The sequence below is a fragment of the Anomaloglossus baeobatrachus genome, chromosome 1 (genome assembly GCF_048569485.1).
Source record: "Anomaloglossus baeobatrachus isolate aAnoBae1 chromosome 1, aAnoBae1.hap1, whole genome shotgun sequence".
Taxonomy (NCBI): domain Eukaryota; kingdom Metazoa; phylum Chordata; class Amphibia; order Anura; family Aromobatidae; genus Anomaloglossus; species Anomaloglossus baeobatrachus.
Window position 1 is genome coordinate 80,463,539 of NC_134353.1, and position 16,154 is coordinate 80,479,692.

General features: G+C 48.6%; 1 protein-coding gene across 1 annotated transcript in view; it reads left to right on the forward strand.

Moving 5' to 3' along the window:
* OTOP1 (otopetrin 1) overlaps window positions 1–16,154 on the forward strand; it is a 74,540-nt gene that overhangs the window by 18,107 nt on the left and 40,279 nt on the right. The gene's annotated exons all lie outside the window — the stretch shown is intronic.

A 16,154-nucleotide genomic window follows, 5' to 3' on the forward strand; every position in this document is an offset into this window, starting at 1 on the left:
AGATGTAAATGGGCCCCATCACCTAATGGGCTCCTGTGGCGATGCAGATGTTGCACCAATGATATATCCGCCCCTGTGCTGGACTTCATAAGAGAGTAAACTGTGTTGTATTGTACAAGTGATCAAACATGTTCAAATTCCTCAAAGAGGCTATAGAAATATGAAAAAAAATGTTTAGAAAGTTTTTAAAGTTCAAAATAAGCTTGTTTTCCAAATCTAAAAAGAAAAATATAATAAAAAAATAAGCACATTACTTATAGCTGAGAATGTAAATGAATGGTACCAACACACACACAGTGCCTTGCAAAAGTATTCGCCCCCCTTGAATTTTTCAACCTCTTCCACATTTTATTGTTCAAACATAAAGATAAAAATGTTAATGTTCTGGGGAAGAATCAACAAGTGGGACACAATTGTGAAGTTGATCGAAATTTATTTCTTATTTTAAACTGTTTTTAGAAATTAATAACTGAAAATTGGGGTGTGCAATATTATTCGTCCCCTTTTAGTTAATACTTTGTAGCACCACCTTTTGCTGCGATTACAGCTGCAGTCGCTTGGGTTATGTCTCTATCAGTTTTGCACATCAAGAGACTGAAATTCTTGCCCATTCTTCCTTTGTAAACAGCTGGAGCTGAGTGAGGTTGGATGGAGAGCGTTTGTGAACAGCAGTTTTCAGCTCTTTCCACAGATTCTCGATTGGATTCAGGTCTGGACTGTGACTTGGCCATTCTAACACCTGGATACTTTTATTTGTGAACCATTCCATTGTAGATTTTGCTTTATGTTTGGGATCATTGTCTTGTTGGAAGACAAATCTCCGTCCCAGTCTCAGGTCTTTTGCAGACTCCAACAGGTTTTCTTCAAGAATGGTCCTGTATTTGGCTCCATCCATCTTCCCATCAATTTTAACCATCTTCCCCGTCCCTGCTGAAGAAAATCAGGCCCAAACCATGATGTTGCCACCACCATGTTTGACAGTGGGGATGGTGTGTTCAGGGTGATGAGCTGTGTTGCTTTTACACCAAACATCGTTTGGCATTGTGCCCACATAGTTCGATTTTGGTTTCATCTGACCAGAGCACCTTCTTCCACATGTTTGGTGGTGTGTCTCCCAGGTGGCTTGTGGCAAACTTTAAACAACACTTTTTATGGATATCTTTGAGAAATGGCTTTCTTCTTGCCACTCTTCCATAAAGGCCAGATTTTGTGCAGTGTACGACTGATTGTTGTCCTATGGACAGACTCTCAGACCTCAGCTGTAGATCTCTGCAGTTCAGAGTGATCATGGGTCACTTGGCTGCATTTCTGATCAGTCTTCTCCTTACTTCAGATGAAAGTTTGGATGGACGGCCGGGTCTTGGTAGATTTGCAGTGGTATGATACTCCTTCCATTTCAATATGGTCACTTGCACAGTGCTCCTTGGGATGTTTAAAGTTTTGGAAATCTTTTTGTAACCAAATCCGGCTTTAAACTTCTCCACAACAGTATCACGGACCTGTCTGTTGTGTTCCTTGGTCTTCATGATGCTATCTGCGCTTTAAACAGAACACTGAGACTATCACAGAGCAGGGGCATTTATACGGAGACTTGATTACACACAGGGGATTATATTTATCATCATCAGTCATTTAGGACAACATTGGATCATTCAGAGATCCTCAATGAACTTCTGGAGTGATTTTGCTGCACTGAAAGTAAAGGGGCCGAATAATATTGCACGCCCCAATTATCAGTTATTTATTTTTTAAAAAAGTTTAAAATAAGCAATAAATTTTGTTCAACTTCACAATTGTGTCCCACTTGTTGTTGATTCTTCACCAGAACATCAACATTTTTATCTTTATGTTTGAAGCCTGAAATGTAGGAGAAGGTTGAAAAATTCAAGGGGGCCAAATACTTTTGCAAGGCACTGTATATACAGTATATATACATAAATTTGCCATCACCACCATCATACTGGCCAGTAGTACCATGTCACCTGCACATTTTTACCATACAATAAATGCCATAAAAACGAAACTGGAAAAAAACAAAACAAAACAATGGCAAAATTCATTTTTTTCACTGTTTTACTACACTTGGAAATTTTTTTAGCCGTTTCTTTAAAGGGTACCTGTCATCAGAAATTGAGCTTTAAATCTAAAAGATTCCCCCTCTGCAGCTCCTGGGCTGCATTCTAGCAAGCTTCCTGTACTTTTTGTGCCCCCTTTTAAATTAAATAAAACACTTTATAAAGTTGTACCTTTTTGCCTGCAATTCTTGTAAATTTTCCATGTGGGCAGGCCATGTGGTGTCGGTTACTGTCCCTCCTTCTGGTTTACGCCGTCCCTCATTGCTTCATTTCATAGATCAGGACACCGCCCACAGCGCCCGAGGTCCCGTGCACGAGAGGACTGCTGGTGACGTGGTCGCAGGCACGATATTATGGGCGGCGCTGTGATTGCATAATACCCGCCCATAACACCGTGGCCGCGCTCTCCCCTTTGCCTCCTGCGTTCTGCGCAAGCGCTGGCCAAATGATCCGACGTCACCTTTCCCATCTTACCCTGCAGCAGGAAATAGATGGGAGGAGCGGATCAGGCCACCACAGGTTACGAGGAGACGCTTGCGCAGAACGCAGGAGGCAAAGGGGAAAGTGCGGTCACGAGGTTATGGGCGGCACTTGCTGATGACACAGCGCCGCCCATAACCTCGTGCCCGCGCAAAGAGTCACCAGCGGTCACACGTGCACACAGTGCTCGGCACCGCTACAGTCGCACAGCACATGCGCGGGACCACGGGCGCCTAGGGGCGGCATCCTGAGGTTTGAAATTCAGCGTTCGGGGGCGGCGTAAATCTGCTGGAGGAACAGCAACGGATCCCAGAGAGCCCGCCCCCATGGACGATTTACAAAATTTGCATACGAAAAGGTACAAGTTTATAAAGTATTTATTTTGGTATAAAAGGGGCCACAAAAACTATAGGAAGCTTGCTAGAATGCAGCCCAGGAGCTGCAGAGGGGGAAACTTTTAGGTTTACAGGTACATTTCTGATGACAGGTTCCCTTTAAACACAATATTTGGTAAAGTGAATGATAACTTGTCCTGCAAAAAAAAAAAAAAAGAACAAGGATTGACAAAAGAAGAAAAAAAAAGTTATGACTTCTGAAAGAAGAGAAGGAAAAAAAAAGAAAGCTAAAAAAACTAAAAGTGTTAGGAAGGGGTTAAAAACGCTACTAATATCTACTAATACTTTCCAAGATCTCTAAAACTTTTGTGAGAACCTATGGAAAAATTATTTGTTAAGTTATTCAAAGGCATCTTAGATAATTAGACAGAATGCTCTATTGTTATATGACATTCTTCTATTGTCCAGGGATGAAAAGATGCCTGAAAATCTAAATATTAATTTTTCTGAAAATGTGTAATGTTTGAAAAGTCTGAGCTCACCGGGCGGGTTCTTTTATCATTCAGCCTGCTTGCTACAAGTATACTGTATATAGATTGTGATATTCTTTCATCTTATAAAGTATAACTTCTCTTGATTGCTTGGCTATAGGTGTATTATTCTGTTTTTTTGTGTGCATTTTTAAGCATCATGTGTATTAGTTAGAAGCGGGCATAATTATGAATTTGCTAATGCATATATTTACTTTAATAGCCCTCAATGATTTAGCCAATTCTGATGCATTAACAATAAGAAATAGACATTATTTGAAATATACCTGTCACGGGTGTGTCGTATCCGCAGTTAACATCTTGTATTGGAGTAGATTTACTTTATTTTGATGCTGAAGGGGTTAAGAACTTTTACTCCTGTAGCTGAGATTACTCTTAAGGCCCCGTCACACTAAGCAACATCGCTGCTAACGAACAACTTTTGTGACGTTGCTAGCGATGTTGCTGTGTATGACATCCAGCAACAACCTGGCCCTTGCTGTGAGGTCGTTGGTTGTTGCTGAATGTCCTGGGCCATTTTTTAGTTGTTGCTGTCCCGCTGTGAAGCACAGATCGCTGTGTGTGACAGCGAGACAGCAACAACTAAATGTGCAGGCAGCAGGAGCCGGCTTCTGCGGAGGCTGGTAACCACAGTAAACATCGGGTAACCAAGAAGCCCTGTCCTTGGTTACCCGATATTTACCTTTGTTACCAGCCTCCGCCGCTCACACTGTCAGTGCCGGCTCCTGCTCTGTGCACATGTAGCTGCAGCACACATCGGGTTAATTAACCCGATGTGTGCTGTAGCTAGGAGAGCAGGAGCCGGCACTAAGCATTGTGCGCTGCTCCCTGCTCTGTGCACATTTAGCTGCAGCACACATCGGGTAATTAACCCGATGTGTGCTGTAACTAGGAGAGCAAGGAGCCAGCGCTAAGCGATGTGCGCTGCTCCCTGCTCTGTGCACGTGTAGCTGCAGCACACATCGGGTAATTAACCCGATGTGTGCTGTAACTAGGAGAGCAAGGAGCCAGCGCTAAGCGATGTGCGCTGCTCCCTGCTCTGTGCACGTGTAGCTGCAGCACACATCGGGTAATTAACCCGATGTGTGCTGTAACTAGGAGAGCAGGGAGCCAGCGCTAAGCGGTGTGCGCTGCTCCCTGCTCTGTGCACGTGTAGCTGCAGCACACATCGGGTAATTAACCCGATGTGTGCTGTAACTAGGAGAGCAGGGAGCCAGCGCTCAGTATGCGCTGCTCTCTGCACGTGTAGCTGCGTGCGCTGGTAACCAAGGTAAATATCGGGTTGGTTACCCAATATTTACCTTAGTTACCAAGCGCAGCATCTTCCACGCGGCGCTGGGGGCTGGTCACTGGTTGCTGGTGAGCTCACCAGCAACTCGTGTAGTGACGCTCCAACGATCCCTGCCAGGTCAGGTTGCTGGTGGGATCGCTGGAGCGTCGCAGTGTGACATCTCACCAGCAACCTCCTAGCAACTTACCAGCGATCCCTATCGTTGTTGGGATCGCTGGTAAGTTGCTTAGTGTGACTGGACCTTTAGCCTTAATCACAGCTGCAGCATTTTGGCATCACACCCTTCCGCTATATATACCCACTCCTAGCTTTACTCCATGTTGGTGGTAGATATTCTCTATACTTACCATGTTGAAGGAGCTTGACTCTGCATAGCTGTGGTATCATTTCAGTTCCAGCTGCACTGTTTCCTGCTGAAGAAACCGATGAGTGCTTTTTGTCTTTCCCCACACATTTGTCTTACCTTCCTTGTGTTGTTTTATTGTAGTAGTGGGACCAGTGTCCTGCTGGCCTACACCCTAGTCAGGGTGAGTTCAGGGTCAGCGAGGGCCTAGGCACATGATGACGCTTGAGGGGAGTACCTGTCTGGGGACGTTAGGGAGTGCAGGGATCAGCCACAGGTGAGTGTGAGGTGGTGACCCCTCTCCCTATCACCAGAGCCTTCCGTTACATGTTCCCTAGTTTTTCCTCTATATTGCGCTACATGCCAGGCGTTCCCTCGCCCCGGCGTGACTTTACCATTGACTTGAAACAACCTATAAATTATAATGAGAACCTGTCACAATTACAGACTTTTTAAAATAATATTGATTTTCACAGCCGATAATACACGATCATTGTCAATTGAAGGTGGGGATTTAAACTTGAATGATTTTTGCCAATTGTAACCTGTGCCTGTTTGTGAACCTTATCGTGTCCCGTACTTCCACATTCAAATTGAATGAAAAAAAGGTTGTGCTCTGTGTAACATAAATATATGGGCACATTCAAGGGCAGTTTATTTTTTACTTAACTCCTTAGGATAGACTGTCAAGACTGTCAAATTTGCAAAGCTCACGAGGTACCAATAGAAAACCTACAGAAATTACTGTACTTTTTTTTTAATCCTACCCCTAATGTATTTTTGCAGGTAGGTAGTGAGTATTTTGAGAACATATTTTTTATGAATTTATTGCAAAGCAAGTTTGAAAAATTACATATGCATTTTTTTTTCATGCTTCAATTACTTTTTATGATTTTTTTTTTTTGGTACAATCTGAAGCCTCAAATGTTAACGCACTAGTTCTTCTGTGATCAGAAATATATCTAATATGGCACCCGCCACACAGCTGTGCCTAAAGTAGAAGGAGCATCATTTGTTTGATGAAAGAGGTTGTCCCCTACTTTTACATTGATGGCATATCCTTAGGAGAAGATCAATAATATCAAATCAGCTGTTCTTGGAGGCAGCTGGAAATGCTCAGTTCTGGAGTTCCTCCGTCTTCTGATAGTGGCTGTGGCCAGGTACTGCACATCTGCCTCTTATTGATCTGAATAGGAGGTGCATGTGCAGTACCCGGCCGTGGCTACTATCAGAAGACGGAGCAGCTCCAGAATTGAGCATTTCCGGCTGCCTGCTGTCGCCGCCGGCATCAAGAACAGCTGATCGGCGGGGATGCGGGGTGTCGGATCCCAGCCAATCTGACAGTGATGACCTATCCTAAGGATATGCCATCAATGTAAAAGTAGAGGACAACCTCTTTAAATTCCAGGCCGCTTTCAATGATTACAGAGGTCTATGAACAATACAATTAAGGAGGCATTTAGACTTGATGTGAATCGATTCGCAGGCCCTGGTCGAGCGGCCGGGTCAGTAAGCAATGGCAGCCATACAGGAGCCTTGAGCGTCATCTTCTATCTCTCAGTTTCCTCGGCTCTTCTATTGAATTATCCTACCTGCCGTGATATCACCTATGCTTCAAGCCACAACATTGATGTCACACCAGACCAGCTAATTAAAAATAGAGCCGCGAATGCCAGCAAGTAAGAGTGGTTCTCAGGGCTCCTTTTTGATGGCCACAAATCTACCTGGTCAACTGGGGTCCTATGACTCGATTCGCACCAACTCTAGAGCTAAGTCCCTAAAAACAAATTTGCTGTATATGTGAAGCCCCGCTAGTATGTGTCGGTGCAGTACCTTCAGGGACTCCACGTGGATGGAACAGTCTGGTCACAGGTAGGGAACCTTCTTTTAGGATTGTCGTGACGCCACTCTCAGTATTGCGGTCAGCGGGGACCGCCACTGCAGATTAAGGGATGCCTGGGGCTGATGGTGGGTGCAGTCAGTATATTAGCCCCCTGAGAGTGAGGCAAGCCCCAGGCCCCGGTGTATGTGTGTGGGACCACAGGTCGCAGAATGACTCAAACACAGTCCAAGAAGTCTTTCAACGTGTTTACTCACTGTTTGGAGGTCACGGTGAGATGCCCGGGCGACACTGTGATAACCAGGTTGAACCAGGAATTCCAGGAGGCCGTTCTGAGGGTAGCTGTCCACTCGCCTTCCTTGCACTCTTTCTGTTTTAGGAGGATCCTTTGCTTGAAGCGTGGTAGGACCCCTCCAGGGAAGCTGTTACCACCCTGCTCCCCTCTCTCTGGCTCGTCTGCCGGCAGCGTGGCCTTGGTGGGATGGCTTCTGGCCCTGTCCCCTTATGGGCCTGGAGATTGCTGCTTGGCTCAAGCGCTGTGTAGTTGTGGTGAGGGCATGAAGTACCCCCACCTGTAGGTTAAGCAGCTCTGGATGATCTGCTGCCTGTACTGGGGATCTAGTTCCCCTTGTGTGCTCGGATACCGGGATCTCCGTACTCAGCCACCCTTCTCTCTGGATGATTTTCAGGCCGACCCACGGTACTCCTTTCTCCCCCGCTTTCAGCTACTGCACTCCTCAGGACCTGTCTGACACGAGAGCTCCTCTGCTCCCTTCCACACACTTCAACTTCTTCCTCCAGACTCTCCTCCTTTCTCTCTCTCTCTCTGCCCTGCTTCCTAGCAACTAGCCCCTGAACACACCCCCAGCTGGGAATTGAAAGTTAACCCCTTCTGGCTACCCAAGGGTCCCCTCTGGTGATGTGGGAGGCCTGATCACTATATGTTTGTGTGTGCGCCTCATCCTGGCCTTTGGAGATTACCTGGAAGCATTGCTCCCGCATGGGTGCAATACTCTGTGGTGCCTGACCAGGTCAGGGGCGCCACATTCCCCCTTAGTTATCATCAGCACGTCCTCGGGCTGCAAAGACAAGAGAAAGAAAAAAAAAAAGGTAATTACAAACTTTTCCCACACAGGGGCAATTATTTACATTTAAACATGCCAGGTACCATTCCACCACCAACCACCCACATGTCCGAACCCCACCCAAAAACCTCCAGGAGGTAGGTCGCCGGTCCTTTTGGTGACCAGGGCTGGGCCATCACATTCCCCAGACCTTTCCTCCAATCTTCCTCTCCTGAGGAGAGTGGTGTAAGGTAGGCCCCATAAACAGGCGTACCCGCTTCCGAGTGTTGGAGGGCAGGCCCCATAAACAGGCGTGCCCCCTTGTTGGTGCAGAGCCATGCCCCTCAACAGGCAGACTCTGTGGTTGATACCAAGGAGGCAACTTTTTACAATGCAAAAGTTTGTGGTTAAAGCCAGTTCATAACCAGTGGTCTAACATTTTAAGGAGGTCTCACAATAGTCCTTGTGGGCACATTTCACTTAAACGTTACTTAACTATAAACAGGTTAAACATTACCTTTCATACCGTCACTTTGAACTAAACTGTACTTTCTCTATAGCGTAATGGGAGCTGACCAAAGTTGCTGCGGGTTGACCTACGCAGTACTATACTGTCATCTGTCTGAGGTTGTGTCCTCCCACCCGATGTATGTGTCTCAATGTGAACAATAGGTGTACTAGGTATTGATACCAGTGCATGGTCTTCTGCTTCAGCTACATTTGGCTCTTCCAGGTTCTGAACAGGTTCTTCTGGGTCTCTTACTTCTCCAGATTGAGGGAATGTAATAACCGGAATAACTACTGCTCCATTGTATTGAGGCCAACTTGCTGGAAAATCTCCAAGTACAGTATGGATCATCTTTTCTTTTGGTTCTTGAACTGGCAAAGGGTTGGGAATTTCTTCAGGGGTTCTTAGTTGTTCAGGACATTTCTTTAGGCGATCTCTAGAAACGACAGCTGTTGTTTTTCCTCCATCTTTGCTGATAAGGCATGTCTTTTCATTGCTAAGCGTCGATGGTAACACAGTATAGGGTTCTTCTTCCCAGTGATTGTCAAGTTTATGACGTCTTCTCTTTCTTTTGAGAACTATATCTCCTGGCATCAAAGGAACAGCAGGTGCTTTTTGATTGTAGGCCTTTTCTTGTTTCTCACGCTGCTGAGTCAGGCTTCGCTCCACACACTCTTGTACTTTCTTGTATTGGGCTTGGCGGTTGGAATCCCAATCAGCACCTTGTAGATGGTCTTCAGGGGTCTCAACTCCCATTTCCAGATCTACTGGCAATCTCCCTGGTCTGGCCCTCATCAGGTATGCCGGTGTGCAGTTCGTGGAACTCACAGGGATGTTGTTATACATGTCCACTAGATCGGGCAGTTTTTCCGGCCACTGACTTCGTTCTTCTAGTGGGAGCGTCTTCAGAAGGTCGAGAATGATGTGGTTCATCTTCTCACACATGCCATTGGTCTGAGGATGGTAAGGCATAGTACGGATCTTCTGGCAGCCGTATAGGTTACAAAACTCCTTAAACACTTCAGCTTCAAAGGCTGGTCCTTGGTCAGTGAGCACTTGATCTGGATAGCCATGTGGTCGACAGAAGTGTGTCTGGAAAGCTTTGGCTGCAGTTTGACCTGTCAAGTCCTTGACTGGTACTACCACCAGGAATCTGGAGTAGTGGTCAACCATAGTGAGAGCGTAGTTGTAGCCTTGTCTGCTGGGTGCCAACTTTACATGGTCCAGGGCCACGATCTCCAGGGGCCGTTTAGTTTGGATTGGCTGGAGTGGTGCTCTCTGGCTGTGCTGGTCTTTTCTTCTAAGATTGCAGGGCCCGCAGTTTCGACACCACTTCTCTAGGGCAGATCTCATGCCCACCCAGTAGAATCTTACTTTAAGTAGGGCCTCCAGTTTCTTCCAACCAAAGTGGCCTGCACCATTGTGATAGGCTTCTAGCACCATCCTCGTATCCTTCTGTGGTACAATCACTTGCCACACCTTCTCATGCGTCCTCGGGTCAATGATGCTCCTGTAAAGTTTGTCTTGATAGATGAATAATCGACCCCTCTCCTTCCATAGGTACTGTGCCTCAGGTGGGGCTCCTTTGTCAAGGCTGGCGCCCGGCTGGCTGATCAGTTTCTTTACCAAGCCTACCGCTGGATCATTTTCCTGGGTCTCCTTCCAGTTGTAGTGAGGTAGTGGGTTCAGGGTCACCTCTTGGCGGTTGGCACGCGACTGCCGACACTGTTTTGCTCCATGGCGATGGAACGCTGGCAGCTCAATCTCTTCAAGATCATCTACATCTTCACCCTCGTCTGCTAGGTGAGGCATCCTGGACAGAGCATCTGCGTTGCCGTTCTTGCGGCCAGCTCGATACTTGACAGTAAAGTCATAATTCGCCAGTCGGGCTACCCAACGCTGCTCCATGGCACCCAATTTAGCAGTATCCAAGTGGGTCAGGGGGTTGTTGTCCGTGAAGACAGTGAATTTGGTGGCTGCCAGGTAGTGTTTGAACCGCTCTGTGATAGCCCATACCATGGCCAGGAACTCTAGCTTAAATGAGCTATAATTTTCTGGGTTCCTTTCAGTAGGCCTGAGCTTCCTGCTGGCGTAAGCAATCACACGCTCTTTGCCTCCCTGCACCTGTGAAAGCACTGCTCCCAGTCCCACATTACTGGCATCGGTGTACAGTACGAATGGCAGACCGTAGTCAGGGTAGGCTAGGATCTCTTCACCCGTCAAGGCCCCTTTCATTTGTCTGAAGGAGTGTTCTTCTGCTTCTCCCCAGTGAAATGGCGGGCCGGAGATCTTTCCTCTCTTCTTTGGGTGGCCTACCAGGAGCTCTTGCAAAGGCGCTGCCATTTTCGTGTAGCCCTTGATGAACCTTCTGTAGTAGCCTACCAAGCCAAGGAACTGACGTACCTCCCGGACGGTAGTAGGTGTGGGCCATTCCTGGATGACTGTGACCTTCTCTGGGTCCGGTGCTACTCCTTCTGCACTGACCACGTGACCTAGGTACTGGACCTTTGGCTTCAGTAGATGGCACTTGGATGGTTTCAACTTCATTCCATATCGGGATAGTGCTTCAAAGACTTCAGCCAGGTGTTTCAGGTGGTCCTCGTAGGTCTTGGAGTACACGATGACATCATCCAGGTAGAGCAGGACGGTCTCAAAGTTGAGGTGCCCTAGGCAGCATTCCATAAGCCTCTGGAAGGTCCCGGGAGCATTGCAGAGTCCAAATGGCATGCTGTTGAACTCACAGAGGCCCATTGGGGTGGTGAAGGCCGTCTTCTCCCGATCTTCTTCTGCTACAGATACTTGCCAGTAGCCACTAGTAAGATCTAGGGTAGAAAAGTAGTTAGAGGCTTTCAAGGCAGCGAGGGATTCCTCTATCCTTGGCAAAGGGTAGGCATCCTTGTGTGTTATCTGATTTATCCGTCTGTAATCCACACACATCCTCATCGTGCCATCCTTCTTTCTTACCAGGACCAGGGGAGCCGCCCAGGGGCTACAACTGTCCCTTATGACGCCTGCCTCCTTCATGTCCTTCAGCATGTCCTTTGTGCGCTGGTAATGGGCTGGTGGAATAGGCCTATGTCTTTCCTTAATGGGAGGATGACTGCCTGTGGGTATGTGATGTTGCACCCCTTTGATCCTACCAAAGTCTAGTGGGTTCTTACTAAAGACCTGCTCGTATTCCTGCACGACCCTGTAAACCCCATGTTTCTGGTAGTCGGGTGTAGAGTCAGTCCCCACGTGGAGTTTCTGGCACCAATCCTCTAACTGCTTTTGGGAGGTCTCGCCCTCTTTTGAGTCAGCTTGTGTCAGGGGACCTACAGGTGTTATGGCGTCATCTGAGCATGTAAACAGTTTGGCTATGGTAGCGTACCTTGGTAGTCTGGCTTCCTCCTCCCCACAATTCAACACTCGTACAGGCACTCGTCCCTTGTGTACATCAACTACCCCCCTGGCTGTCAGAATCGTGGGCCAGTGGTCTGAATGAGTGGGCTCTAGTACAGCCTGGTAATCTTGTCCTCGGAGACCTACCGCTGCTCTACACCACATCATCATTTCACTCCGTGGGGGTATCACAATGGGGTTAGCATCCATCACCCGTACACTACCAATCTCACCGCCAGTCTGTTTTACCTGTTGCTTCCTCAGAATGATTCGGATCTCCTTTTGCAAGGCTCTTTGCGACCTGCCCTCAGCACCTTCAACAATCTGGTGAAGCAACAACAACACTTCCCCTAGGCAATTTTCTATGACATTAGTGCCTAAAATCATTTGCGGGTTCCTTTCTCTAATATCAGTGTCCACAACAATCAGTCCTTGTCCCTTCATTTCCTGCCTTCCCACCTTTATGGTTACCTCTTTGACCCCGATCTGGTCTATAGGTTGTCCGTTGGCAGCATAGATGGTGAGGGAGGGGTCCGGTGGTCGGAGATCGTCGTCCGACCAAAACCTCCGATAAAGGACATACGGGATCGTGGTGACCTGAGAGCCGGTGTCCAATAACGCCGGGGTAGGGATCCCGTCCAGGACGATGGACAGGACAGGACGTCCACCCACGTACTGATCACATCAGCGACTTGGGCCTGATCTTCTTAATCCTGAGGACTGGCCCCCGGCCCCAGGTTTGGCTCGTTTAAAGGACAGGCCCTTGCATAGTGTCCTGCCTCCTGGCAACGACGACAGATGGGTTGTCCAGACGAGTCATAGCGATCACTGCTCCTGCCTCGGGTTGGGGGACCTCTTCTCCTCCGCATCCAAGGGACGTCCTCTGGGTTGTCAGCTAGCAGGATCCGATGAGGGACTTTGGTCTCTGAGGGCAACTGCATTGCTTTCAGGATTTGTGCGACGTCCTTAGTGAGCTGTTGCACCTGGGAGGATAGTGTATTTATGGTCTCTGCTGGCGTGTTGAGTCCTTTTGCAGTTACCAGGGCCTGCGAGGAGGATTCCGCTCCTGCAGCCGTGGAACTGGCAGGCCATGCTGGTGCGACGGGGTCTGTGTCCACAGGAGGTTGGAGTGCTTTCACTGCCCTGTCTTTCAGAATGGCAAAGTCCACGTCAGGGTGTTCCAGGGACCACAGCTTCATCTGCTTCCCATCCTCAGGAGAGCGCAGGCCCCGCAAGAATTGTTCCTTCATCATCCGGTTTCCTTCCTGATCACTGACAGGGTCCACCAGCTTGAGAGCCCGTAGTGCAGCCTGCAGCCTGAGGGCATAGTCTCTTATACTATCTTGGGGCTTCTGACGGCAGTTATAGAAGTCCGTCCTCAGCTCTCCCTCTGTGCGGTGTTCAAAAGCAGCTGCTAGTTTGGCAAAGATGGTCTCAACAGAGCCCCGGTCATCATTGGTCCAGGACTCAGCTTCCAATTCTGCTGCCTCAGTCAATTGTCCCAGCACCACAGCGGCCCTCTGCTTACCAGTCATCGCGTGCATGTCTAGCAGGGTGCTGATCTTCTTCTTAAACCCGGTCAGCGTGTCTATTTTACCGGCGTATTGGGGCAGCCATTGCGCTCCTGGGACATACAGCAAGGAAACTGGCATTATGGGGGAGATTTCAGCCGGCGCGGCTGCGACCGCGGCACCGGCACCAGGCGCTGCTGCGTCCAGCGCGACGGGGGCTGGCATCGCTTGGGCTGCGTCGCCCTGACCAGGGGCATTACCTCCTGCAGCATCCATTTTTCTTCAAAAATCTGCGCGCCCCCTTTCCACTTCCTGGATCAGAACGCTCTCTGAATTGTGGGGGTTCTGGGGCGGCCACACCTCTTCGTGGGCGGTGCTCTTCTCCCTCGCGCGGGCTGCAGCACGCGCTTTTGAAGATGGCAATATGGCGGCGGTTCAATTTTTGCGGTCGGACCTCTGAGGCACACGGTCACCTGTCTGAACAGGTCTAGTCCTTATCCTGTTCGTGACGCCAGAAGTTGTGAAGCCCCGCTAGTATGTGTCGGTGCAGTACCTTCAGGGACTCCACGTGGATGGAACAGTCTGGTCACAGGTAGGGAACCTTCTTTTAGGATTGTCGTGACGCCACTCTCAGTATTGCGGTCAGCGGGGACCGCCACTGCAGATTAAGGGATGCCTGGGGCTGATGGTGGGTGCAGTCAGTATATTAGCCCCCTGAGAGTGAGGCAAGCCCCAGGCCCCGGTGTATGTGTGTGGGACCACAGGTCGCAGAATGACTCAAACACAGTCCAAGAAGTCTTTCAACGTGTTTACTCACTGTTTGGAGGTCACGGTGAGATGCCCGGGCGACACTGTGATAACCAGGTTGAACCAGGAATTCCAGGAGGCCGTTCTGAGGGTAGCTGTCCACTCGCCTTCCTTGCACTCTTTCTGTTTTAGGAGGATCCTTTGCTTGAAGCGTGGTAGGACCCCTCCAGGGAAGCTGTTACCACCCTGCTCCCCTCTCTCTGGCTCGTCTGCCGGCAGCGTGGCCTTGGTGGGATGGCTTCTGGCCCTGTCCCCTTATGGGCCTGGAGATTGCTGCTTGGCTCAAGCGCTGTGTAGTTGTGGTGAGGGCATGAAGTACCCCCACCTGTAGGTTAAGCAGCTCTGGATGATCTGCTGCCTGTACTGGGGATCTAGTTCCCCTTGTGTGCTCGGATACCGGGATCTCCGTACTCAGCCACCCTTCTCTCTGGATGATTTTCAGGCCGACCCACGGTACTCCTTTCTCCCCCGCTTTCAGCTACTGCACTCCTCAGGACCTGTCTGACACGAGAGCTCCTCTGCTCCCTTCCACACACTTCAACTTCTTCCTCCAGACTCTCCTCCTTTCTCTCTCTCTCTCTGCCCTGCTTCCTAGCAACTAGCCCCTGAACACACCCCCAGCTGGGAATTGAAAGTTAACCCCTTCTGGCTACCCAAGGGTCCCCTCTGGTGATGTGGGAGGCCTGATCACTATATGTTTGTGTGTGCGCCTCATCCTGGCCTTTGGAGATTACCTGGAAGCATTGCTCCCGCATGGGTGCAATACTCTGTGGTGCCTGACCAGGTCAGGGGCGCCACATATACACAACTTTGTCTTGCTAACAAAGCATTTGTCTTGCATTTGCGTTGATTTTAGTGGGAAAAATAAACTAGAGTGATGTGTTTAAGATCTAGAGGAAAGTGTAGCCAAGTACGTGACAAACTTGAGTTCATTCCCAAGATGAAAGAGCACCAGTAGTAGTCAAATTACATGTTCTTTTTTCAAAGTGACTGCTCGTACATCATCTCTTTATTTCCTATCAATCTCTATATGATGGATGAATGTGTCAAGTGACGTGGGACACCATGTCAGATTCCTGCCTGGCAAGGTAGGATCCGCTTTGTGCACAAAACATCTGATCATCTACAGAATTCTAAAAGTATTGTCTGGTATAATAAGTTCAACAAAAAACACATAATACTGTAAGAAAGCCTATAGTGTATTAATACGGAACAGTCAAAGAACAATATTAGAGATCCTCGAAAGAAAAATTCTCAGCCCAAAAATTTTATGTGGTAAGACATAACCGTAAAAACAGCAAAATGACAAAAAATAAAATTTTTATGCAAGTCTTCAAACTATTTATCCAATGGCCTCAATTGTCAAGGGGTCCACATTCCGGAATATCCAGGTGTGGACATGTGGATAATAATTTGTCGTAATAATAACATTTGGTATGTGATGATCACAACCAGAAATAATCTAAAAAGTATTTTTCAGATTATAAGATGCACTTTTCCTCCCAAAAATTTCAGAGGAAAGTGAGAGGTGCATCTTAAAATCCGAATATAGCTTACCGCGGGAACTGTTTGTGCGGTGAACGGGTGCTTTCGGGCGGCCGGGTGCCTGTCGGTGCCAGCTGCCTCTCTGTCCTGGAGGCCGCCTGCCTCTCTCTGCGGGTGGATGGGCGGCCTGCTGGCGGCCACTCTGTGCATGTGGGTGGGTGGCTGTACGGCAGGTGTCCCAGTGTGTCCGCGGTCCCAGTTTCAAATGATGGCGCCGGGAGTCAGTGCGTGCGCAGATGGAGCTCTTGGATGAGAGCTCCATCTGTGCATGCGCCGCTCCAGGCACCATCACTTGAACTGGGACCGCGGACAGACTGGGACACTCACCACACCGTCCTGCTCCACCACTGACCCGCCGCTGCTGACGCCACTGAGCCGTTGCTGCTGACGCCACTGACCCGCCTCCGCTGCTGCCACTACTGA